The following is a 26,389-nucleotide window of genomic DNA, read 5'->3' as shown; positions in this document are numbered from 1 at the left end:
TGTTGTATACAGCCTGTTGGTCTCTTGGCATCAAGCCTCACCAGTCTAAGCAAAGCTACAAATGAACATTTCTCAAGGTACATCAGTGTACCTTCCACTTCAGGGTGAGCAGCTGGAATTGGGCATTCTGAATTTTAAAAATGTGAACCTTTTGAAAATATAACTTTGATAATGCTGCCAAACAGACTCTCAGAAATAATGTACCATTTGTATTCTTATTGTGATATAGTCCCTTTCCTTGTTTGCTAGCGTAGGCCTACATAACCTAAAGAATTGGCAGAGGTGATAGATGATCTTATCCTACACCAATGCTTCTATATTCCCCTTGTTGCTTCTTTACTTGATCCAATAGCTCATGTTGTGAGTGGCAGCATGTGGGGAGGACTGCCCAGAGTTAGATTAACACCTCTGGTGGAAGCAGTGCTATGAACGTGTTCAGGCACCAACTTTCTGATCTGGATTCAGCCACAGACATCTGAAGCTCTTGTTTGAAATATTGGCCCACTCTCATGAGAAACTCCGAGTTAAAACTGCCCAGTAAGGGACTGAAGAGATGACTCAGTGAATAAGAGCACTGGCTGCTCTTCCTGAGGACCCAGGTTTGATTCTCTGAACCCACAAGGTAGCTCACAACCATCTTAACTCCAGTTTCAACAGACACTTCAGGCTTCCATAGACACTGGACATGCCTGATGTGCAGAGATATACATGCAGGAAATATACTTATGTGTATAAGATGATGATGATGATGATGATAACGATAACGATAATAATGAAAGTAATAAAAATATCCAGTGAAGATACTTTGTATTCCCAGCCCATAAAGTCACAAAACAAAAACAAAAAGCCACAAAACAATGAATGTTTGCTCTTTGAAGTTTCTGTGCTTTGGGGGTAAAGAAAAATTACACTAATTAGAGGGGAGTGTGCCCCAGTACCTCAATCAGACTGGCAATTGCCAGGTTTACTGTTGCTCTAATGGGAAGAATGTCCTACTATGCTGCCCAACACTCATTGACTCATTAGTGAGACTGGATGCTTGATTTGGCTTGGCTTTTTGAATTTTTTTTTCTCTTGTGTGTTTTATTTTCATGCCCTTTCCCTTTTCTCTATTGCAGGGTTTAAACCTTGTCTGTTGCTATGTCAGACTTACTACATATTAAGATATTATCTCACTCTCTGATGCTGATGTTGGTAAAAGTTTCCCTATTTCCTTATTTACTGTTTACTTTTGTTTTGTTAAGCTGGGGTCTCTCTATGTAACCTTGACTGTCCTGGAACTCTCTGTGTAGTCTAGGTTGGCCTTGAACTTACAGAGATCTACCTGTCTCTGTCTTCTGGGTTTTTGTATTAAAGGCATGAGTCGCCATACCCAGGTTCCTTGTTTACTTTTATTAGCTTAGGAGTTTTTCATTTTCACATGCTCAAAGGCTGTCTTGTCTTGTACAGATTCTGTCTTTATCTCTATGCTCCTAAAACTGCCTACCTAGCATACTACATTGGTTTAGATGCTTCAGTGTTCATTTTTCTTTCATGCATGTGTTCAACTTTAAATATTTAATTTAGCTGTAGTTGGTCAAATATTGATGAAATGTGATTTTATTACCTTTTGCAAGCAAATAAAAAAATGGTTGACATCAAAAACAAAAAGAAAACTATTATCCAAGTAAAAGCAACATAGCAAAATGCAATAAATGTATTTAAATTTGTCTGCTATTATTATCATTACTAGCTGCACATTACCAATTAGCTGTTCTAGGCTAGGATCTGTGCCAAATGCTCACAGTGCTAGCATAATATCTCCACTTAGCAGATGAAGAATGTGAAGCTCAGAAAGGTTAAGTGATTTGCCTAAGGCCACACAGCTAATAACCGTTGGAGGCAAGATATGTTTGTAATATCCTATAGCAGCGACCCCCCTCCTTAAAAAATGGCATGAACACAATTTATGATCCAGCTGCAAATAATTACCAAATTGTCCTTCTTTTTATCCTTAAATAGATGGAAATAACTTGGATATAACTAAATGTGGAGCTGGTTAACATTTCAAATGTTTCAAAGCCAAAATGCTTCATTAACAAATAGTTTTTCTTTGTGAATTTATTAAAAATTATAGAAAAATCAGTGATTGTACTTGGGAATGAACTTTAGAATCTAAATACTTAAAACTAATTTTTTTTAAAGTAGGAAAGGCTGCATCATCTGCTTCTAGGGATAGGTTCCTTTGGGGACCAAGGCAACCTGGGGACGGAAGCCACACACTGGGCAGGCAGGAAGGCAGTGCGGTGTTTGTTGGAGAGAGTTTCATCAGTGGGGTAAATTCGGAAACAACCTGAGGAAAGAGTTTGAGTTCAGGGTTTCAGTCCACAGTCATTTGCTCCACATCTCTGGGCCTGTGGTGAGGCAGTACACAAGGATGAAGGGTGTAACCGTGACAGCCAGAGAGGAGCACTGGAGGAATGGGGGAAAGGATAGCATGATATGATATATACCTTGCAAGAGAAAACTCATGCACCCAGCCCTGCCTTTCATGATGCCTGTTAGCTGGTCCAATTTTATCTGTCAGTGGACTGATCAGAGCCAGGATGCTCTAATCAAGTCTCGATGGTTCACCGACTTGTGAATAAAGCCTTTGACACACAAGCCTTTCTGGGAGATGTTTCATATGCAAACTACAAGCATTTGTATTGCAGAAGGAAAAGACAGGGTGGATGTGAAACTTGGTCCTGTTCCACATCTATTGCCCGCCATGGAAAGTGAGAAGCCACCACTTTAGAGGCACTGTGCTCAGTATCCTCAGCAAACAGGGAAACAGAAAGATCATGGAAGCATTCCAGAAGTGTGTTCGTTACGTTTATGTTTGTTTGTTTGTTTGTTTTCGAGACAGGGTTTCTCTGTGTAGCCCTGACTGTCCTAGAACCCACTCTGTAGACCAGGCTGGCCTTGAACACAGAAATCCACCTGCCTCTGCCTCCCAAATTGGGATTAAAGGCATGTACCACTACTGCCCAGCAAGGTTATTTTTAATTATCTCTGTGTTATTTTTGTGTGAGAGTGCATGTATGCATTCGTGTGTGTGTGTGTGTGTGTGTGTGTGTGTGTGTGTGTCTGTGTGTGTGTGTCTGTGTGTGTGTGTATGTGTGTATGTGTCTGTGTGTGTGTGTGTGTGTGTGTGTGTGTGTGTGTGTGTGTGTGTGTGTGTGTGCATGCATATCTGTGATGGTTTGTGCATGAAGGTGCTGGTATTCATGTAGCACAGAAGCTCTTGGTCTCCCTGGACCTGGAGTTCCAGCTGGCTGTCATGTGGGTGCTGAGGAAAGAACCAGGGTCCTCTGCAATGCTCGTAACTGCCGAACCATCTTTCCAGCCCCAAACCATATTGTTAAAAGTAGTTTAACTAGAATTCTCCCACACAGGGGCATGATGCTCCCACAAACCTTAGACCATCAAAAAAAAAAAAAAAAAAGCCCAATCACAGGTATGTGGTACATTTCCCTTTAACTTGCTGGCTGGGGGTTTCCAAAAGAACCTCAAAACAGCCCAGGTTCTCACCAGTGCACTTGGCTGCCCACCAGGACTTGAGGGTAAACTCTACAACAAAAGGCAGCAGTGTATCCCTTAGTGCAAAAATCATCAGGTACTGAAGAAATCTTATTTTAAAGTGTAAAGATACAAACTCTGAAGTATGGAGTCAATGAAATATGGAAAATTAATTTTCACCTTGAAAAATCGTGTTCTAGAATTAAACAAAAACTCCAGGGCAATCATTGAATTAAATCAAGCTAAAATTTCAGTTTCAAAGCAAGAGCAATATCATTTGTACAGAGACAGAATCTTCCTCAAACAGTTCATTTTGTACAAATCTAAGAACAATTTTTTCTTAGGAATAAAAGTCATGGCTTATTGAATCTTTACCTTAGAATAAATATTGCCATCTGTTCCAAAGATCTGCTTCTGGGACTCATCTCCTCCTTCATGTCTGCAAAATAAAAATAGAATTTATAGACTATTGCTTTTGCTCCACACAGAAATACTTCTAGGGTTTAAATGAAATTGTCACCTCTACACATTGTCAAGAGGATTGCCATACTCTGTCAGTATCATTGCTACTCTTCCAGCACTGTGGATCTCAATGTGGTGTGTGTGTGTGTGTGTGTGTGTGTGAGAGAGAGAGAGAGAGAGAGAGAGAGAGAGAGAGAGAGAGAGAGTCCAACAGCAACAGTAACTAGGGCTTTGAGAGATCAAATACAGTCAGTACAAGTATTGTAGAGGCCAACACCAAGGCCCATGTTTATAATCCTTGGGACACGAAGATTGGGAGCATATAAATTCAGTCACAAAGAAGAATGAAATAAAGAAAGGAGGGAAGGAGAGAAGAGGAAGAGAAGGAAGAAAGGAGGATCAAAGATGTAGAAAGTTCTATATGCTCTCCCCAAAATAATCTTTTGTGAGAAGAAGCTTAGCTGTGTTTAAGGATGAAGATGATGGTGTAGAAGACAATATCATGGAAACAAAATAGGAACCTCAAGCAGCTCTCCTGAAAAGGTTGGAAAATTTTGTTAAAGCATATCATATATTCTGAACTAAATATGAGCCAGAAAAAAATCTGAAGTGTAATGAAGCTAATCGTGCCTAATTAACTAATCATGTATTCATTAATATCGAGAAACTTTACAACGGGGTGACAAAATGAATTCAATTAAGTGTAACAGGATGTTAAACAGGACTTTTCCGACTGCCTCCGAGTTTTGACAGAAACATCAAAGGTTGAGAATTAGACTCTTCTAAAGCAAAATCAGTTTAGTGCACGAGTCCTCCACGCACACCCTGCTACGAGAACAGAAAGCTAGACTGCACCGAGTGCTTGCTCGCAGCGAGCATTCCCAAGCCCCATGTTCAGGTGTCTGGTTCCGATCCCGAATCAGAATCCCAGAGAGCTGTGCCCACGTGGATTCCATGCTAGTCCAGTTAAAAGAATCAAGGGGAGATGTAGACAAGCATGCTCTCTGGGTCAGAGTGTTCAAACACTGAACTGGAATGATTCCAGAAATAGAGGAGGAAAACAGGACATTGATGATTATAGAACAGTAAGAAACGCATTGTTTCTGCCTCAGACTTTGGATAAGGAAGTCCTTAAATCTCTCAGAACTTCCTGGATGTCAGAGCAGCTTTGGTTCTAACGATGCGAGTCTCGCTGAGCTCCAGCCTGACAACTGGCCACATGACAACTGGTCACATGACAACTGATCACTAGCTTTAAAAGACGAGTTACGATGGAAGCTTAGAATTTTCTCTTCACTCCCAACTTCTGGGAAGGGAAAGAAAATAATGAAAGTGATGTTACCAATCAATCATGGCTCCATATGAAACTCCTCACTGCAGGCTCATGTGTCAGGAGGTGGATGGAGGTGGTTCCTAGACCCAGGACTCTGCAGCCATTGTTCTATGTTCCTCAGGCCACCTGCTGCCTTTGTTGTATCCTTAACAATAAATACGCCAGTGCTATAAAGAGCTCTCATTAAGTTCTGGAAGCCAATTTCACGATAACTGAAACTGTGCTCCTGACACTGAAGTCAGCAGCAAGGACTTGCCCTGTGGAGGGCAACTCTAGTTCAGTGTGGAAACTGAACTGCGCATCTGAACAACTGGCTGATGCTGTGGACTACTGGAAAGCTGACGATGTACAAAGAATCCTCACATATCAAGGAGAAGTCTATACAGTAAAGAAATCATTCGGTTTCCTATATGAAGATATTATAAAGGAAGACCTGAGGTGGTTTGCACATCGACAGAGTGGTGGTGAGAGGAGCTGCTCAAAGGTTTGTTCCAGAAAACTGCTGGGAATGAGAGGAGCTTGGCATTATTAAAGGAGAATGGCTTATTGTCCTTTCTTGCTGACTGAGGTGCTGGGGACTAAGCTAGGGCTCTTCGCGCATGCCAGACAGGAGTTCTAGGAAAGTGAGCTACACCCCAGCCCTATGAAATAAAATTAAATGGATACGAAGGGAGCACAGGTGTGAGAAGACATAAAGCATTCTAATGCTTACATAAAAATGTTAATGAACTAATTTTCAAGGCAAATTCTCCCTGAACTGGAATTCCCAGTTTTGAGCACTGAGCCAACTTATTGTTGCTCAGTTTCAGCCTTGGATGGAAACGGGGGTAGTGAGAGGCACCGTGGCTCTAGAGTGCTTTGTATAAGAAGTCAGAGGTTAGTAAAGCAAAAGAGCCCTTTCTCATTTGAGTCTCACTGAGTGGGACCTAAAACCAAAATTATCAGTGTGATAACAATGGCACGTCCAAGGTCCAAGAGACAGTACGCAGTGTGAAAATTTGAATAGAACTGAGGTGAAATCACCCTACTCTTGTCTTCCTTTATAGACAATAAGGCGACACACAGAAAGATAAAGTGTGCTGCTCAGAAGGACAGCAGTAAGAACTGTGCAGTGGTCCTGGATTATAGTCTGGATATAATCTCAGTGTCTTAACATACCTCAATACACTAGTAAATATATTAATACCATTATGTGAAAATGCTCACCAAACAGTTTCAGGCTGGAGGTTTCTCCCCAGTCCTGTTAATGCTCATAGAGCCCCCCCCCACCCCCATAGATATCAACCAGCCCTGGCAAGTCAAGTTGCAGTAGGACTAGGCACATCTTCTCCTTTCTTGGTCAATCAACATCAAGTTGAAAGGTTTTCTAGAACAAATAAAGGCAATAATAGTAGCAGTAATAATATCAATAGTGAGAAAGGGGGATAAAGGGAAGAGATGTTCTCTGTCCATGGTACAGTCGTAAATACAGCAGACACTGGACTAAGGTTGAAAGGCCTTTGCTCCAGCCCCTGATCTCGCCACCTGGGCACCAAGGTGTCTAGAAGTGAAACTCGTTGTAATGACAATGATATTATCCCCCACAAAGATGTGACTCTCGAGACTATTTCAAGTTCTCATATTGTGAAGAAACTCGGGACTTAGGAAGTCTCCCAATTACTACTCTACTGATTGTTGATGTATATGTTTCTATTTAAATGGTGTGGGTATCAGTGGAATAGATATTTAACATCAGCCATTTGTGCATCTGCTGAAATATTCTACTTCTCAGATAGCGGAGGAAAGAAAGTAGCCCATGGCGACAGTTCAGATGTACAAAGTCTCATCATCTCCTGACAATAAGGACCATTGTCCAGCTATTTCCCCTCAATCGTTAATATAGTAAAACAACCAAGCAATCCACATGCTATGAGATTACACATGGGCAACTGTCTGTCTACTACTGGCTTTGTGACAGAACTACTGTTAAACCTGATTTCATAATCTATAGTTCCACAGCTATACTCTCATCTATGTTCAGAGATGCCCTTATGCCAGTGTGTGTTAACCTGCCTTGGTAAATGCTGGCCATTCATCACTGCATGTACAGCAAGACTTAATGTAATAATAATAATAATGGTAATAGTAATAATGCATGGGTATAGCTACAACTGAGATAGTAACGTCAAAGCAATAGAAGCAATAAAGATAGTTTCATAATGGTTAGCATGCCCTGAGAGTCTGAAATCTTCTTTAGAGATCCACTCAACCAGCAAGGTGAAGAATTTAGACTGGTTTTTTTTTTTTTTTTTTTTTTTTTTTTTTTTTTTTTACTCAGAAGAACACAAACAACGTACACAACAGGTATCCTTCAACATCCTCTGACTCTGTGCACAAGAGCAGCAAGTTCAAAAGCCTTTAAGAACCAGACAGGTACTAGAAATGCATGAGACTGGCTGAAGCTGGAGTGAAGATATCACTTCAGGAAATGGCTGGCTGAAAATACAGCAAACTGAAGTATGTATGTGTAATCTGGACTGCTCAATCATGCCTGGTTGGTGTCAGGACAAAACGTTAATTCCAGGCCTACAAATGTTTTCAAGAAAATTCAGGAATCTCTTTTAGCACTAAAATACCTTTTGCATATATCCTGAAAATGAAGCACCATGAGTTTTTAGCAGTGGCCTGAAAAGCAGCTTTGGTTCCATTTATCTGTAAGGTGTTCCAAATGCCCTTGAAGCGAAGCATCTTTTTGTGACTTTTAGATTATTTGGGTCACTTGGTAATGACGTTGTTGGTTTGTCTTTCATCCATGGTGGTCAGACACACAGAAGAGAGAAATTATATAAAAAAGAAAATCAGTGCAGCAGGCCTGTCGTCCTGAATATGGATACAATGACTGACAGCGACAGCGACGTAGCTTGGCTAATGAGGCTCGATGTGTTTACAGCAGTCTCTGAGAGTTGTCAGGCTGCTACTTTAAATGCCAGTTCTATTATTTTTAGCTTACAAAAGGCTACATTTTGATTCCAAGCCTTTGTTGAAATCATATTAGACTACATAGGAGGGGAAGAAAAAAAATCTTGTCTCTGAAAATGGTTGTCACATGGTATTTATTGTTATTCATAATGAAATCTGAGTGCCTCAAAATATAAGTCATATAAGTAATTTAGATGTTTGGGCAAAGAGGTCTTTGGAAGAACATGTACATGCACGTCCAGAGGTGAAGTAACCTCCAAGCATCTTAAGTCTACTGATATTTAATATTGATATTTGACTTCTCCAAATCTTCTGCTAGTCTAACTCTAACTTGAAATAGATTTGTTCCCTTGCCCCTCACTCAGTTTCCAAGTTGAGTCAGTACAAAGGTCAATGATGTCCGTTTGTGTATAAGAATCTTCCGTACTCATAACTGCTCTTCTCCCACCTCCTCTCCCTCTCACCCTTCATTCTCTCCTACGCGTAAAAGCATCTACTTTAAAATAGATGTATTTCAGTGACAAGAGCTCATATGTCCTAGACTGATCTCAAACTCACTCTGTCCTGGAAGATGACCTTGAATTTCTGATCCAACTCCCCAAATTTGGTGCATCCTTAAAATTGACATCTCTCCGTTCCTGCTTTCAGGACAGCAGGCTGCCTCCCCACTGTCTCACTGTCCTGACCACAGTAGGAAGGAGATCTGGATAGGCTCAGATCAGTCAGATGGATGGATAGTGCTCTGCTTTCAGAATCTCCTGTGACCAGGGCAAAGAATATACATCTTATTTGAATGTCGTTATATTTGTTAAGGTTTGCTTTATTGCTAGATTATAGACTATTCTGATTACTACGCAGTTCCCTTACAAAGGATGTGTTTGGGGAACAGCACTTGATTTGGATGCTACCACAGAGAAATCGATCTTCTTTGACCAGGAAACTATCTCCCTCCTGGGTTGGTGCTATGTAGGCTGCTGGGGGAGAAAAGGTATCAGTGGTCTACCTAATGCTGGGTCATTAATGGTACAAATGCAACCTACCAGGACAGATGTGTCACTGGTGCAATAGCTGCCTGACTATATGGGTAGCCAAGCATTGTTGGCTAATGTGAGGTCTGCTCTGTTAGAGGGAATCCATACTTTGTGCTGTGAACATGGTCAAAACTGGCTAGGAATTTTCTGGGCCCAAAGGGAAATCCTTTAATGTTGCTTTGCTAAGTAATCATGCTGTCAAACTGTCTTCTGAATATTTATCTTTTTATCCATATATTTGTGCAGTTCTCAATGTTAGGGAGAGATGCTAGAGAGAGATGTAGTGGGTAGTGATTAATAAGATTCATAAACTGTTCAAAGTACTGAGAATAAGCAGCTGTGCATGTTCGGCCGCAGATGGGCTATCTACATAAACATCCACCCACTGATGCTCAAAAATACAGTGTAAGAAGAGATGGAAATAATTTAAAAGCCAGAGGATAGGGAGGAGTACCGCAAAAGGAAAGACTGCCATCTGGATATAACATGTCTGTTAAACATGTTACATGTCTGTTTATACATGTCAACTCACAGCATCTGTGGTTACCTGCACAAGATCAAGTTGGTTACAAATTCCAGCATGAAGACCGTCTGTCCCACTTGAAGAGATATTGACAGCTGATGATGGCTATGTGAATTAGAGTCGCTTTTCATTGAGGGTGACCTCTGGAAAACTGCCCATTCTACCGGTTAACTCATAGTCATGTACAAACAGACATCACTGATTAGGCTCAGTGGCTTATTTAAAAAATAGGACTAGCTAAAAAGGGAAATATATTGGGGAAGAGAAGCAGGTGGAATTGGAGGAGTGAGCAGATGATATGATTAAGGCATGTTGTACACATCTATGAGTTTTCAAAGAATAAAAAAAGGAATATCTTCATGTAGCTGGGAAGATGGCTCAGTCAGTAAGCTGCTTCCACTGCAACTAAGAGGACTCAAACTTGATTGCTAGCACCCATATAAAATCCAGATGTCGTGGAATGTTGTTTGTATTCCCGGCTCTGGGGAAGCAGAGACAGAATTTAAATAAATAAATCAAACCTAGTTATAGTAATGGACATAACTGTAAAAGCTAAAAGAGAAAAGTGGTTTTCTTAATAAGACACAAATTGCAGAGATTTTATCATAAAAATATATGATTTTAAAAACATATTTTTCTTCCTATGTGCCTTTGCCACTCCTTAAGCACTGAAGTGTTCTGTTACACGAGACACTCACTGTCAACTGTTCAATTTGACTTCCTCCTATCAAGCAGTTTAGTGTCCTGACAGAGTCCATTTTCCCGTTAGAGACTGACGACTGCATGAGTTTCTTTTCCTGTGAGGCTATATACTAGGTCTAACCTTAAACAAGTGGTTGTCTCTGAACTTCAGTACAGATAATCGTGATAATTACCTTACCAGACTGACATCAGATTTAAATGCATCAGTGCAACACTGAGAATGTAGGTGTCTGGTGCAGAAACTAATGGTTATTGTGAGATAAGCTGCACAGCCAGGGTTCATACATGAGAACAGGATTCTGTGCATTGTGTTTTATATCACGGTGCAGTAGTTTTATAGTTGCTGGACAGACTGCTTTTCATGATGCATTATGTATTCTGTATTCACAGCTGGGCCAGCCTCCCTGACGCCTAAGTATTGTGGTTCTGGCCACATCTCCATGAGCCAAAATACTGAAGTCATGGCTTTCTATGAACTAAAATACAGCAAGGCTTCCTCTTGTCGATATTGAGTTAAATCAAAAGTGATTCGGGCTGAGGATGGTGCTGCCCATCTTTATCCCCAGCACTCAGGAGGAAGAGGTAGGAAGATCTCTGTGAGTCTGAGGCTAGCCTGGTCTCATAGTGAGTTCCAGGAAAGACAGGACTGGAAAGGGAGGGAGGGAGGGAGGGAGGGAAGTGCATTAGAAATAATACTTCTAGGCAATTTGATGTAAATCAACTTTCTGCTTTAGTGTTATTTAATTAAGTTTTAATTTTAAAATCTATTTTTAAAAAAAATCTATAACCATATATTCTGTAAGAGAAGAGTAGAATAGACAGAGGATTACATGGTCTGTTCCAAGTCACCCATCATGTCATACTCATAATTTTACCTCAGTTTAGTGTTTCATGTTTAAAAAAAATGGAGAAAAGGTTAAGAACACACATGCTATTTTAAGTTTTCTAATTTCCAATAAAAATCGACATAACGCAGGAGTAAAGCTCACATAGCTCGTTGACTGAATAAATACGTTTGAAATCAACATTTCTCTTTTTAGCACAGCACAAAACTAAGTGGCAAAAATTTTCAAAATTCTTCAGGGATTAAAATAGTAATGGTAACAAAGTTTAAATGCTTAGTGATTACTCTATCCAAGCCAGAAAGCATCTCAACAGACCCGCTCAGGATTTGCAAAATATGCCTACTCAGAATTTGCAGTCAGTATTTGTTGCTTTGAACCAGATTGCTCATAAGCATTACCATTTCTACAGCAGTCACTCATATCCTTCTAGTGATGTTCCCTGGGTGGTCTCAACTCAGACTGGATGACCAACAGCCAGGCAGCCCTGAGTTATTGCTCTGTTCAGGATCATCCCAGCCTTCCAATGAAAGGGAAGGGAGAAAAGAGTCTAAATAAGTTAAAAGAACCAGAAAATTCAACAATGTGTCACAAATAGTGAGGTCATTATGCCTGGATAACTCTGGATATTAACAGTGGCTCAAAGTGAAATACTACCCACAACTTAGCCGTCAGTGAGCCTTGCTCAGATGCAGAGACCCTCTGTCCTATGAGGGTGGCATTTTACAGTTGAGCGCAAAATAAAACAGACCTTGATATCTTCATTTGTCCTTCTTTTCTGTGCATATTTCACAGTGTAGTGACTTGGGGTCCATCACGTGTCACTTGCTGGAGTTATAACTACAGAGCTTACTTGAAATCTGTATGCACAGAGAAACACGTGCAGTGAACTGGGAGGATTGAAGCAAATCCTTAACCTTCGTGTCAATTTAAAGTTTTACTCTGGGTCTTAATACATAGGTTAAAACGGCACTGTGGCCATGACCTCTTTGTCTAAAATGGGAGGATTCTCTGCCAGGGAAATTAATTGAGAATATTGTATAAATGGCTATTTAATAATTTTCACACTTAGTGAATTAGTTCATTTTTAAATGAATCACAACCACTGAGAGATTTATTCATACCTACAAGACCTTACGGTATGCAAAATTTTACATTTTATGACAGAAAAGGACTTGCTGTTAAAGAGGGAAAGAGAGTTTCTGTGAACGTTGATTTTTGTTGTTGTTTCCTTTAGAGTGTGTATCTTTTGTTCTTTGGATTTTTATTGTATGAACAAGAAATATGTGGTGACTTGGAGAAAATATTTTAGATGTTTTGGGTAGCAATAAGTTCTTGCAATCCTTGCATGATTGTTTATGCAGAAAATGGAAAGGCTTATAAAGGGAAAGAGAGCTATTGTTGGGCATTCTTGTTATTAAATGCTGTGCTTCAACATCATACCTAGTTTCTGATTTCTACTTTGGGGAACTTTGCAAGGCACGTGTGACTAACTTACTTCAGAGTTAATAAAACTGTGTCTCAGAGTTCCCAAATAACTTTCTCTTGACCACAAGGGGTTCTGGAAAGCTACACTCTGGGCAAACATTTCATTCAATCACTTTAGGGAAGTGTTCTATAGTACCAGTTAACCAATTTCTAGAAAGAAATACTATAAAATTACGCAAGATGAGATTTAGAAAAGGACTTTCCATAGCATCTAATCCATTTAATTTAGGATGAGAAGTCTCAACACTGATGCCACGTGTGATTAGACTGGTAGTTAGGAGTAAGAGGCTCCCAGCATGTTTGCAGACATGAGAACACAGCCCCATGAACACCACAGTTGATCGAAGACAAAGCAGGGCTTCATAATATAGATGAAAAGCTTAATATATGAAGTCATATGGACCAACAATCTTTGCCTTCTTGTTACTAGCCTTGATTTATTAAAGTGTGTAAGAGGTATTGTTTTGATATAAAATGTCAATGGCTTGTGTATAAGGCCTGGTCACCACTTGTGGATCTAGTCACTACAAAGTTCTGATCTAACCCATGGATAAATCCAATGGTGGATTCACAGTTTAATGTGACACTGAGAGATACAATGTGGGTGGAGAAGCAGTTTGCTGAGAGTTGCCTTTGAAGAGTATATGTAGTCCCTGGTCCCCTTCTGTCTCTCTCTTATGACTGCAACGAGGCGAGCAGCTGTACTGCCATGCCCTTCAATGGCAGTGCTCTGCTGTCTTAGGCTAAGAGGCCAGCTGACCATGTACTGAGACCTGAGAAGCCTTGACCTAACAAACCCCTCCTCCTCATATTGCTTTCTCAGGTATATTCTAACACTAACAGGAATAAAATACTAATATAATAATGGCAACAGTTTAAAAATGAGCTAATGGTTAATAGAGTCCTAAGGTTGGGTACAGACATTTGACTTTTCATACAACCCTTCAAGGTCATTTTTAAAAGAAAATGTTCAGTATAAAAGGTGAACAGTTTATAGATCTATATAGGAAATACTTAACTTTTTCTTTATTGATTTATAATTGGATCTGACATACATGAGGAAATATAATTGCCTCCTTCCCTCTTACTATTAAAATATTCCTTGCAAATCTATACTTTATCTGGAAAGAGAAGGCACATCTTGTATTTGTCTTTTTATTTTCCTTTGCCACTATTCATAACAGGATGCTTTACTGCTATCTAAACATTTCTGGTCATGTGAAACCATCCAATTAATTTTACTTATGCTTAATCTGTGCTGGTGGGGAAGGCCTCTGGAACTATGTCTAGCATAAATTCGTGTATTGACCTGGGTTATTCAATGGTTCTCTGATACACAAAAACAAACATACAAATTAAGATAATAAAATAGAACCATACAGAGACAAAGTTTGGAGCTGTGACAAAAGGATGGACCATCTAGAGACTGCCATATCCGGGGATCCATCCCATAATCAGCTTCCAAATGCTGACACCATTGCATACACTAGCAAGATTTTGCTGAAAGGACCCAGATAGAGCTGTCTCTTGTGAGACTATGCCAGGACCTAGCAAACACAGAAGTGGATGCTCACAGTCAGCTATTGGATGGATCACAGAGCCCCCAATGGAGGAGCTAGAGAAAGTACCCAAGGAGCTAAAGGGATCTGCAATCCTATAGGTGGAACAACAATATGAACTAACCAGTACCCCCACCTCATGTCGCTAGCTGCACATGAATCAGAAAATGGCCTAGTTGGCCATCAGTGGAAAGAGAGGCCCATTAGTCGTGCAAACTTTATATGCCTCTGTACAGGGGAACGACAGGGCCAAGAAGTGGGAGTAGGTGGGTGGGAGAGTGGGTGGGGGAGTGTGTGGGGGACTTTTGGGATAGCTTGGAAATGTAAATGAAATAAATACCCAATAAAAAAAATAGAACCATGTCTGGTGAGATATACCCAGCATGGTGTCAATGTATCAGGTCCAATGATGCTGAGCTTGTAAAGATCAACAATGAAGAGTAAGACACCTGTTATGAAAATGATGTCTGAGGGGCTCATGCAAGCTCTGTGTTTGGTTTAAGTATACTCTGAGAAGTTAACTAATCAGAATGTCTAAAAGTGCACTTAATTCCCCTTTAGGGACCTATATAAATCTTTTGAATTTGTGATACCATACGTTCTGCATAGTCAGCAATTTATCATGCAGTCACTTGCATGCTTCTATGCAAGAGGAACCCAGGTATGGGAGCAGCACATCATGGCAGAAAACAGAGAGAAGTCATTTGGCAAGAGCAGATGCTCTTGGTACCTTGGTGATCAGCCACATGATGACTGAAGGCCAGAACACTCTCTGATTCTTGCTGTTGACTTCACTCCTTGAGGAATGGTACTTTCTGATGGAAACAGGGGCATAATGAACAATATTGGGATCCATCTGTATTACAAGGAGAGGGATACACTTTCAATTTGTAGTTTAAAAACTGAGCACTCTTCAACACACCTATTCAAAATGAATGAACGATGACAAAACAGTAGATTTTCTGACTGAGGAGGTGTCTTCAAAAATAAGTACTTAGCCTCATTTAATTCAAATCATGTTTGATTGTCAGTTCTGATGATATGTAAAGACCCTGGGCTGTGTGGCATGGAATATTATAAAATATTTTTGATGCCTTAAAAATTACAGTAGAGATCCTGTCTGTGTCTGTTTCTGTCTCTCTCCCTCTCCCTCTCCCTCTCCCTCTCCCTCCCTCCTCCCCCCCCCCCCCACACACACAAGCACGCATGCACATGTGCACAATTTCATGTTAAATAATTAAATTGCACTAGAGGCATCTAAAATAATGGGCCCATTTTGTTATAAAAATAAAAATGAAGTATCTTGAAGAAGTAACATATGACATGGCCCTTGAAGGATGCATCTGATATGGATAATATAAAGGAAGATGTTATCAAAACTAAGGTAATTTTAGTTCATATATCATAGAATTTCATACTAGACTTAAAAGGTAATTTGACCAAACTGAGGAAAACATCAAGTAAGGGCCACAGAGTTACGTGAACCGCAGGGAGATGCTGAAAGCTTTCACTAGGGTCTAGATTACAGCGGGTTTTAGGAAGGCTGATATGCCACAGGGTGACATCATGGATTGTAGAATGGAAACATCAAATGTAGGGGGAATGATCAGAAGACCACATATGCTCCTGAGAATAAAAACATATTAACTGAGACTTCAGCTTGAAGAATCACTGAGGAAGGGTGGGCACTGATGGGGGAACATGCCATCCATATCTCCTGGAGTCATTATGGGATTACACAACCTGTATTGTTTATCACATTGTATATGTGGGAGGCATTTTGCACCCTCTCGTATGTTTTGCCTAGACTTGACTATTTAATTTCCATCCATTTGTGTCACCTGTAGGAACTCTGTTATTTCACACTTAATAAAATTTACTTCCTAAGTTATAGTAACATTGTCCTCAAGTAACTACAGCTTTTAACGAGCAGTGTCTATAGAGCTATGCCAAGATATACTTTTAGTATGGTAAATGGTGCTGCTTCAGTAACCATTTAACTTACTTGCTGATGTTAGCAGTCTACAAGTTCAACAACACTATTTATTTTCTAACAGATGACTTTAAATATACAAATTAAACAATAATTCATAAAGCTATATTTTAAATTGTCCAAATGATCACTGAAGGGTACATTATGATGATTATTCTGTAAGAGCAAAGAGATCTTTCTCAAGAGGAGAAAATGTTGTATGACTCCTTTGTGCGAAAAATAAAGTTTTTTAAATGCCTCACATGAGCAGATCTGACCTTTGACTGTGTATCCCCCAGATAGCCAAGAGTGGCTGGCCTCTAGCAGAGATTCCCCACAGATTCTGAACAATAATAAACTCTATTCTGCTAAGCCATCCTCCACAGGATTCAGTATTTAAAGCAGCGCTCCCACTCTACCTCTTTACTCCAAGTTGCCATCATATTCTAAACTTCCATATGTATCTGGCAGGAGATTGTTTTGACTGGAATTAGAAGACCCATGCTGCCAACTGCTTCTTTGTACAGCACCTGCTGCCAGCGCCTAAATTCTTGTTATCTCCACAACATGGTTAAATCTTTTAACAGTTGGCTTATTGGTGAAGAGCAAAGGGGTCCTTTGTCTCTGCCTTGGGCTGGCACCCAGGTTTAACACCATGCTGTTCTTCAAGAGATATTTTGCTGGACAGTTCCCAAGCGATTCTGCACAGGGCAGACACAGCCAGACCCACACTAATGCAGCTTCGTTTATATTACTAAAAAATAAAAATAAAAAATGTAGAAGAAGGAAGGAATCCTGCCAACTCTTAACTAACAATCACCTCTAGGAATCTTCTCCTGTGACCATGTCTGCTTGACTCATTGTCCCCTCTCTGCCTTCTCCTCTTTTCTTTTCTCATTTTTGCATTTGAAACATTTATCACAGGAAGTTAATTTTCAGTGTTTTTACCTATAGTCAAAAAGACAAGCTCATCAGGAAACACAGGGGGAAAAACATTATAGAACAGAGCCCACAAAAATGAATTTTTAAAAAATATGGTGACAAAGACAAAGAGATAATCTACATATATAGTTTGAAAAGTAATAACACAAGTTGTGTGAGTTAAGAATGAGCCTAGGAGGTGCAAATGATGTGCATTTCCCAAGCACTGCACTCCTGTGCATAGTCATAGTGAGCACCCAAAAGTTTATGAAAAAAACTTGATCTCTCTTTAAAATCTATTTTATCTTATGTGTGTGTGTGTGTGTGTGTGTGTGGAGTATGAATGTGCACACATGCTGTGGAGTACAAGCAGAGGTCAGAGAACAACTTTATGGAATGGTTTGTCTTCTTCCACCTTTACATGTGATCCTGGGGCCTCACTTTGTCATGAGGCTCACAAGGCGAATGCTTTTAACCACTGAGCCATCTCAATGGCCCAACTTGACTGCTTATCTCTAGCACAAATAGTTTACAAGGGGAAAGAGAGAGGTAAACTTTGTGAAAATTAGGATTAAGAAAAGAAATTTTCCCACAGTTTACAAAGTAGTATGCCATGTGTGTGTGTATGTGTATCTGTGCACATGTGAATAGAAGAGTTTGTGCTGAGTCTGATATTTAATTACATATGTCCTATCTGGAGGTGAAAGGCCTTCTAAGGTGCTGCCATGATTGAGAAGGGAATTCTCGTTTATTCATTTGGATGCCTGCATTCATGGTCCCCTTTAAAGGATCATAATAATCTCCCTTGTTCGCATATATTGTGCTGATGTAGAGAAGCTGAGTCAATTCAAACTCCTCGGTTTTTTCCTCTATTGATTCATAATGATGGCCTGATTCCAATACTCACTCATCTTCTCATGCAGGTCCCAAAGAAATAGACCATAAATGAAGGAGAAACTCACAGATCACAACCTTGAATTCAAACAAAGTATTTACTACCTAGAGATTATGTGTAAAATTTCACTTTTGATGATACACTTTAGTGTTAAGTTAAATAATTTTATATGTGAAACACTGTAAGAAATAGTATAAAATATCTTTCATCCCATTATCAATTCCCCCTGTCATTCCCACAAAGAAATGAAAAGGTAGTAGAGCAGAAAATATCAAAACGACATAACCATATACAACCAACCTAGAAAGGCAGCTTAAGACCTAAGTATACAATCCTCAAGTGGCTTCCATTACTAGTCCCAAAATAAGGAAGAAACTGAGAAATTGATTTGAAGTCCAATGTTATGAGCAAGTATTTATCTGTACCCAGCCTCTTTGTGTCCAAAGATTAATTGCAGAATAATCACAGGATGGATGCATTCTGCAAGTATCAATAAGATCTGAATTTACTAATTAACTTGTAACAAATATGCCATAACTCTAAATCTAAAAATTTGTTATTTTCTTGATATTTTTGTAAAGAACATTGTTATGAAGGCCCTTTAATATCTAGTCCCAAAAGACCAAAATCAAAAATAAGTTTCTTTTCCATTATGGCAAAATTCAAGATGTGCCAAGCACTGGAGTCCATATTTTTTCTGCTCTTTATTTCTCTCATAACCAGCCATTTCTCTAGGTATTTTTTCTTCACAAATTTGTTTTTTCTATTAACTACCACGAAGTTTAAATCTCATCCATTGCATGGAAACATATAATTTGATTTCTCTAAAACTGAATCAATCTACAAATGTTGCCAATGTGAGCAACAATGGAAGAGAGTTGTCAAAAGACGTGTGTGCCAAATTGTCAACTCTTAGTGCCTTCCAAATCTGGTTTTGAAATGGATAAAAGAGCAACAGGCTATAATTGTCAGGGTTACAGTGTCGCCCACATTGCAAATGGGGATTGTATGTTCCAGATACTTCTCTGTAGGAAAGGTTTTACTTGTCAATAAGAGATTTAAAAGAACAGTCAGGGGCTGAGCAATGAGATGTCTACCTCCAGCCAATTTAAAAACCTATGCATCAGGAATACTGGCTTTTTTCTTTCCCTTCCCTCAACCCCTGTTATAATCCTCTTACTGTCTTCCTTACCCCAGTGAGCACCAAGATTCCACAATAAAATGTCCTGTAGATGCCTGTCAGCTCTGCCTCACCTGCCTTTAAAGCACTCCTTTTCAGGTTATTAAATTACCACTCGAAACGTGCTGGTCAGCTCTCTGTAAGTAATTTGAGACACTTTACTGAAAAGATTTTAAAGGTTTCACAGCTAAGTGGGGGCCGTTTGTTCCAGAAGCATCTCTTTACTGGACAGTTCGTCAAGGTCTTGTTTTTTCACTCACTATTTTTGGTAGAATTTTATTTAAAAAAAATCAGTGCATTCTTTCAATAATAAAATAGTGAAAAAAATTTATTTAAGATGAATATTATCTCATTTTCACTCGGTCATAAGCTCCAATTAGTAAATAAGAACACTTGCAAACTATTTTCTGTACCTTCTTCACATTAGAGAATATGTCATCTTATTAAAGTAGCACTTGAATGGAGATGAGAGAAAGGCCCCCTCTGACTCCATTCCCCTGGTACTGTTTGATATCTTTTTTTTCCATTTAAGTTTGAGCTGGTTTCTGTTGAGTGAGCTAATTAACTCATCAGCTTGCTTCAGTTTAGCTAATTCTGTGCATATACATTCTGAAGCACACACAAGCAAGATCAGGGCCTGTCCTTGAGGAAGCGTGGGTCTAACAGGGAGGATAAGACAAAGGCCTCCTGAGCTGTCATCCTAACACTGAATTGGCTCTTACCTCTGATTAAACATTCCCAGTGTCTTCTCAAAAGGAACAGCCAACCAAACCTTTACTGTTGAATTTAACCCTTTCTGATCCCAGTATTTCCAGTAGAGTCTGCTACTGAACCCTACCTGCTCCCAAAGAAACCAGAACTGGGGTTGACGAGCAAAGAGATACAGATCCTATTTGCCTGCTAGTCTATTCACCTAGCCAAATTGTCAAGCTTTATATGCCCCAGTACAGGGGAACGCCAGGGCCAAAAAGGGGGAGTGGGTGGGTAGGGGATTGTGGGGGTGGGCATGGGGGACTTTTGGGATAGCATTGGAAATGTAAACGAAGAAAATACCTAATTAAAAAAAAAAAATAAAGTGAAAAACAATACAGGGAGACAATCAAAGTTGACCCTAGGCTTCTACACATGCCTGCAGGGTAAGCACAGCTGTGTCTGTACAGGAACACATATGCACACACATGCATACACATGCACACACATGCATACACCATGCACAAGTGATAGCAATCATAATAATTAGTAAAATAGTAGCTTTGTCAATGCTATACTATTAATAACACAAAACAAATTTTCTGGGACTGTAAGTACCAAAAGTATGATGTAATGTTTAAGGAAGGGGTGAAGTCAAGATAGACTTCCTGAGGCAGTCATGGGCAGGATTTTAAGAGGATCAATGAATGCCAACTATGTGCCAGACTCCAGGCATAGGACATGGCACAAGGGAGGCAGAGGTGACCAGAGAGTAGTGACAAAAATAAAATGAGGTTGAGTTCTAGGCAAAGGGGTCACCATGGATGCAACAGGATGTGGGATGTTTTCCCAAAGCAGCAGACAAACAATGTGATTACAGCATCACAAAGAGGATACAAGCAACTGGGGCTACATGTGACCTCATCTCAAACTTCCAACACACACACACACACACACACACACACACACACACACATGCAGGTGCACAGACACACACACACATGCACACACATCAGACACACAGACACACAGACACACACACACACACACACACACACACACACACAGTGTTGTCCATATGTTTGTATGCAAGTATATCACTCAGAATTCTGTATTGGCATCTACACATATCGTCTATGTCCCAAGAATTCCCAACCCAAAAGACCAAGAGCCAAGGAAGGAAAATGCTTATACAAAATCACAAACTCTACAAAGAGTTTTCAACAGAAAGAAAACAGGGAGAGCAGTTCTGAGAACACAAAACAAAGATTCTCTTTGGAGCATATGGGATGACTGCATGTAAAAAATGCAAGAAGGAGTACAACCGTATGGGCTGGGCCAGGGGATGAGTGAGAGAGAGTGGTTCAGGCGAGGCACAGCACAAGCTGCTGCATAAGCGCACAAAGCTCACTAACTCCAGGTGCCAGGTGCAGACAGGACAAAGATGATGAAGGATTGGGGATACCAGTTGGGAAGGGGGAGTGGGAGCCTTGTTGGGCAATAGACACATGAGGTGATTTTAAACAAAAAAATAAAAATACCAAGCAAAACCCTAATGAGGAATGCTAACAGGAAGAGACCTATGCCAGTTATATCTCAGTGTCAGATGACTTTAAAACCAGCTACCACACTCTTTGCTGAATTTGATCAAAACCATGTGAGATTTGAAATATTTTTCCCTTTTTAAAGTTACACTATTTTAAGTCACATGCTTCTAGGGAAAAATGCAAGATTTTCCGCATGCATGTGACACAACAGAGTGTCAGGGGATGATGTGAAGAGAATTAAATTAAGGAGGTTAGGTAATGTGCCCCTTGCATTGTGTCTGAGGAGGCAGAAGTTCTGCTTTTTGCAGACACAGATGTTATTCAACATATTTTTTTCCTTCTGCTCAAGAGCTAAAGTTTGTACCTGACATAAACAACAATCTAACAAAATGTTTTTTAGCGAAGAAACATTGGAGAATTGTTCCTCTTCAGATATACTTTAAGTGTCTTCAGTAGGCCAATTGATAAAAGTTATGGAGGATGAATTTCTAAGAAGAAATTGATAAACAGATGTGAGTGTGGTTGCTATGAATTGGATCATATATATGTATATATATACATATATATGCAATTTTATTAGATATTTTCTTCATTTACAATTCAAATGCTATCCCGAAAGTCCCCTATACCCTCCCCCCGCCCTGCTCCCCAACCACCCACTCCTGCTTCCTGGCCCTGGCATTCTCCTGTACTGAGCTATATAATCTTTGCAAGACCAAGGGCCTCTCCTCCCAATGATGGCCGACCATCTTCTGCTACATATGCAGCTAGAGACACAAGCTCAGGAGGTATTGGTTAGTTCATATTGCTGTTCCTCCTATCGGGTTACAGACCCCTTCAGCTCCTTGGGTACTTTCTCTAGCTCCTCCACTGGAGGCCCTGTGTTCCATCAAATAGATGACTGTGAGCATCCACTTCTGTATTTGCCAGGCACTGGCTTCTAAAGAATCCATCCCTATTAGATACACCAGATACATAGACCAGAATAGCAAGTAAGGCAGATCATAACATTCAAGGGGGTTGCATGCATCTTTTTATTAAATTACTTATTTCTTTATGTTTGTGAAGGTCAGAGGACAATTTGCTAGAATTTCTCTTCTGGCACCATGTGAGTCCACAGGACTGAATTCAAGTGCTCAGGATTGTCCACAAGTGGGTGATTCAAGGAAACAGCCATCTTAAAAACTTTCTTAAAGAATCCCAACTCATTAATTATTCCTGAATGAAAATTATAACAAACAGTATGATTTATATGACACAATCGAAGCAGAATATTTCTACGTATGAACACTATATGCTGTGTAAGGTTTGAAATAATTAAAAAGTAGACAGAAGTCATTGTTCACACAGAAGTCACTGCTGCTCAAAATAAAACTATTTCTGTTTGTAAGGAAAAATCTCCCAAAAATGTCCACTATGTAACAGTAGTACAATAGATGAGCATCTACTATGTAACATACACTCTGTTACAGCACAGACAGTCTGACCTTGTTGTGTAGGAAGTGACTCTCCAAGGCCACTTTTTCAAAGCAATCAGGGATCCTTTGTCTGGTGCAGTCAAAGTTCACTGGCAATCCCTCGTAAATTTCCCAACAAGAACAATAACATACTTATATATCTTATAATACCTTATATATCTTATATAATATATAGTACATATAATTATATATATATTATCTTATATGAAAATAATATCTTATATAAAAATAATATCTTATATAAAATATAAAAATAATATCTTATATAAAAATATTCAACTATAATATTTTATTAGCTTCATTATTAATGAATAATATCCTCTATTACTGGAATGTTGTGATACAAAAGATTTATAAAGCATGTTAGCATTTGTAAGTGGGAAAAAGGTTTAAACTTTATCTTATAATTACTTATGATATATGGGAATTCAATCTTTAATTATTGATGGAAAGCAAAAATAATCATCAAGAATTTCTTGTAGTGGAGTGATCTTTGCCAAGGGTGAAATACAAATACACTAAGCTATGAATAATAAAAACCTTTTGATACTCACACTGGTTAAACATGTTAGTTTAGAATTTTCAAGATAGCCTGTAGAAGCATAACAGATTAGTGGGAATCCAGGAGAAAATGCAATCTAAAGAAGTCAGGTTTCACTCTTAGTGTAGACAAATATCTTAAAAGTAACAAAATACTTACCCTAAAGCAATGACCTGGCTCATCCCTGGTGTGTAAGAGCACATTGTACAGCAGTGCTTCTCGACCCTCCTAATGCTGCCACCCTTTAATACAGTTCTTCATGTTGTGGGAACCCCAAACATAAAATTATTTTGTTGCTACCTTATAACTGTAATTTTGCCACTATTATAAATCATAATATAAGTATCTGATAAGCAGGATTTCTGATATGTCACCCAGAAAGAGGTCATAACCTACAGGTTAAGAACTACTGCTATACAGTATGTTGTCCAGTAGAAATCAGTCCTGGGATCTAATATCCTATTACCAAGACACTTGCCATGGCCTCGTTCATCGCTGTTTGACTCATAACAGCTAGGAAATGACATCGACCCAAATGTCCATCACCAGGTGATAGATAAGAAAACTGTCTGCGTGCCCACATGAAATGAAATATGACTTAGCTATAAAGAAAAATGAAATCTGTATTTAAATGTGTAGAACAAGAAAAAAATTATACTAGGCTGAGGTCACTCTGGCCCAGAAAGACGAACACAGTGTGTGAATCCTAGCTTACCATTTTTTTCTAACCAAGAGGAAAGGAATAGGTTTTAGGTAATACTGGGGTATGAAAGGCAGGAAATCAGGGAGGTCTATGAGGGTATGGGGAAACCAGGTTTGTAAGGGAGTGGGGCTAGAACAAAGGAGGGGAATATGAAAGGAAGTGCGACACTATGACACTACTACCTTACAATCCAACTCTAAAAAATAAGAAATAAATAGACCACATGTGAAAAGAAGGAAGAGAGAATGCAGAGTTAGAAGATCATTCAGGGATAAAGGTGAAGATTATTCATAAAGGAGGGAGAAGAGAACTGGATGAGTTATTCAAGGCAAATGCTGTATGAGAATGCTGTATGCAAATCTACTAGTTAGAAAACTAATTTCAAAATAAAACTATAACTAGAAGATTTGGAACTGAAATACCTCTGTGGGTGATCCATGTCACTCCCAGAAGACATGGCTTCCTAAATAAAAATCTCAGTGCCAGGCCATGGATTGCTTCCTATGGATTATTGATCATGGAGATCCCAGAAATCTCCAAAACAAAGCAGGTGATTGCCATTGCCCTTGGCTATCCACCGCAAGTCCATGGTAAGACCCTTCACTAAAGACAGCATACACTCTGGCTGCAGAGCACTAGCGAAATCAACCTCTTACTGACCGGGAAACTTGCTTTTTGCTGGTTAGCTTTTATGGGGTTAGAATATGCTATGTAGTCTGACAAGGGAGAAAAGACATCAATAATTTGACTCAGCACTGAACCCTCTGTGCTATAATACCAACCAAGCAAGAAATGCCTACTCGTGTGTTAGTGGCACAAATGTTACAAAGTAACTTACTGCTTCATGGTAACATTTCAGGACTTCACTTCATGAGGTAATTTGCTAACTCATCTTGTAATAATAGTCAAAAGTCCATAGATAGGAAAGTTGCAGGCCCTAGGGTTAAAGTTGCTATTGTAATTATGCCAGATGGCCATGCTACGAAATTTCTTTTTAAATGTTTATTTTCATGACTACAGATTTCAGCAGCTCTCTACCCTGGTCAGAAAGGGTTTTGTTTTTGTTTTGGGGTGCTCAACCCAACACAGGGCATCTATATTAATTTCCCCTACCACCAATGCTCAGGGAACATCATGGAAATGGAGACAGATGGAATGTGAGAATCAGAGGGTGGAGACAAGTGCTTTTAAATGCTGTCTAGGACATGACAAAGCAAAAGCAGCCATGAGACCTCAGCAGCTGCGGTTAAATGCACAAGACCTACACAAGACCAAGCCAGTCCGAATCCCAGCACAGCTGGTGCAGATGTTCTCCAGGCTCCCCCTACAGGGAGCTATTGGTAGTGGAGAATCATACATTACTGAGGGTGTGGCCACTGTAAGCTTCCCTGTACTTTAGTGGATGGCCCCACACCCATGCACAGTAGGCACTTCTAACATTACTTAAATAAGCTATCCAAAGAAAGGGGGGGGGCAGAGATGGGGATGGAGACAGAGAAAAGAAAGGAAGAAAGAAACCTACAGTTGAGGGAAGGGATGAGAGAGCTTTAAGGGGGAACTAAATGGTAGATATAATCATATTCAATTGTGTACATGTGTAAAATTTTCCAAAAAAAATTAAGAAAGAAACCAGTTCTGGGAATAAGAATAGAAATTCTACCATATAAATTATGAAAAATATTAAAAATAAGTACATGAATGGATAGAGAGATTTCTAAATGATTAAGAGAACTGGCAGCTTTCCTGGAGGATCTAGGTTCAATTCCCAACAACCAAAAGCCAGGTAACAACTGGCTGTACTTCCATTTTCAGGCTCTCACTCTCTGTGACCTCCATGGGCATTGCATACATATGGTGAACAGATATATGCAGGAAAAACACTCATACACTAAAGTAAATACAATCTCAAAAATATGTAAATGAGTGTGACTGTTAAGGACTGAAATGACCCATTTTATAGTACAGAAAGAAATAGAGTATACAATTAAGCAAATTAACATATTTAGTTTGCACTAAGTAAAAGC

At 39.5% G+C, this 26,389-nt stretch overlaps 1 protein-coding gene across 8 annotated transcripts in view; it reads right to left on the bottom strand.

The window, feature by feature from the left end:
• Nucleotides 1-26,389, bottom strand: part of Dcdc5 (doublecortin domain containing 5) — a 328,880-nt gene that overhangs the window by 183,722 nt on the left and 118,769 nt on the right. For all 8 annotated transcript variants that reach the window (XM_011239882.3, XM_006500502.4, XM_011239885.2 and 5 more), the window contains one exon: nt 3,916-3,979. The gene's annotated coding sequence lies outside the window, so the exon portion shown is untranslated. The remainder of the gene's footprint in view (nt 1-3,915; nt 3,980-26,389) is intronic.

This window comes from Mus musculus, chromosome 2, assembly GCF_000001635.26.
Source record: "Mus musculus strain C57BL/6J chromosome 2, GRCm38.p6 C57BL/6J".
NCBI classification, from domain to species: Eukaryota; Metazoa; Chordata; class Mammalia; order Rodentia; family Muridae; genus Mus; species Mus musculus.
This window is presented reverse-complemented; position numbering and strand designations above follow the sequence as displayed.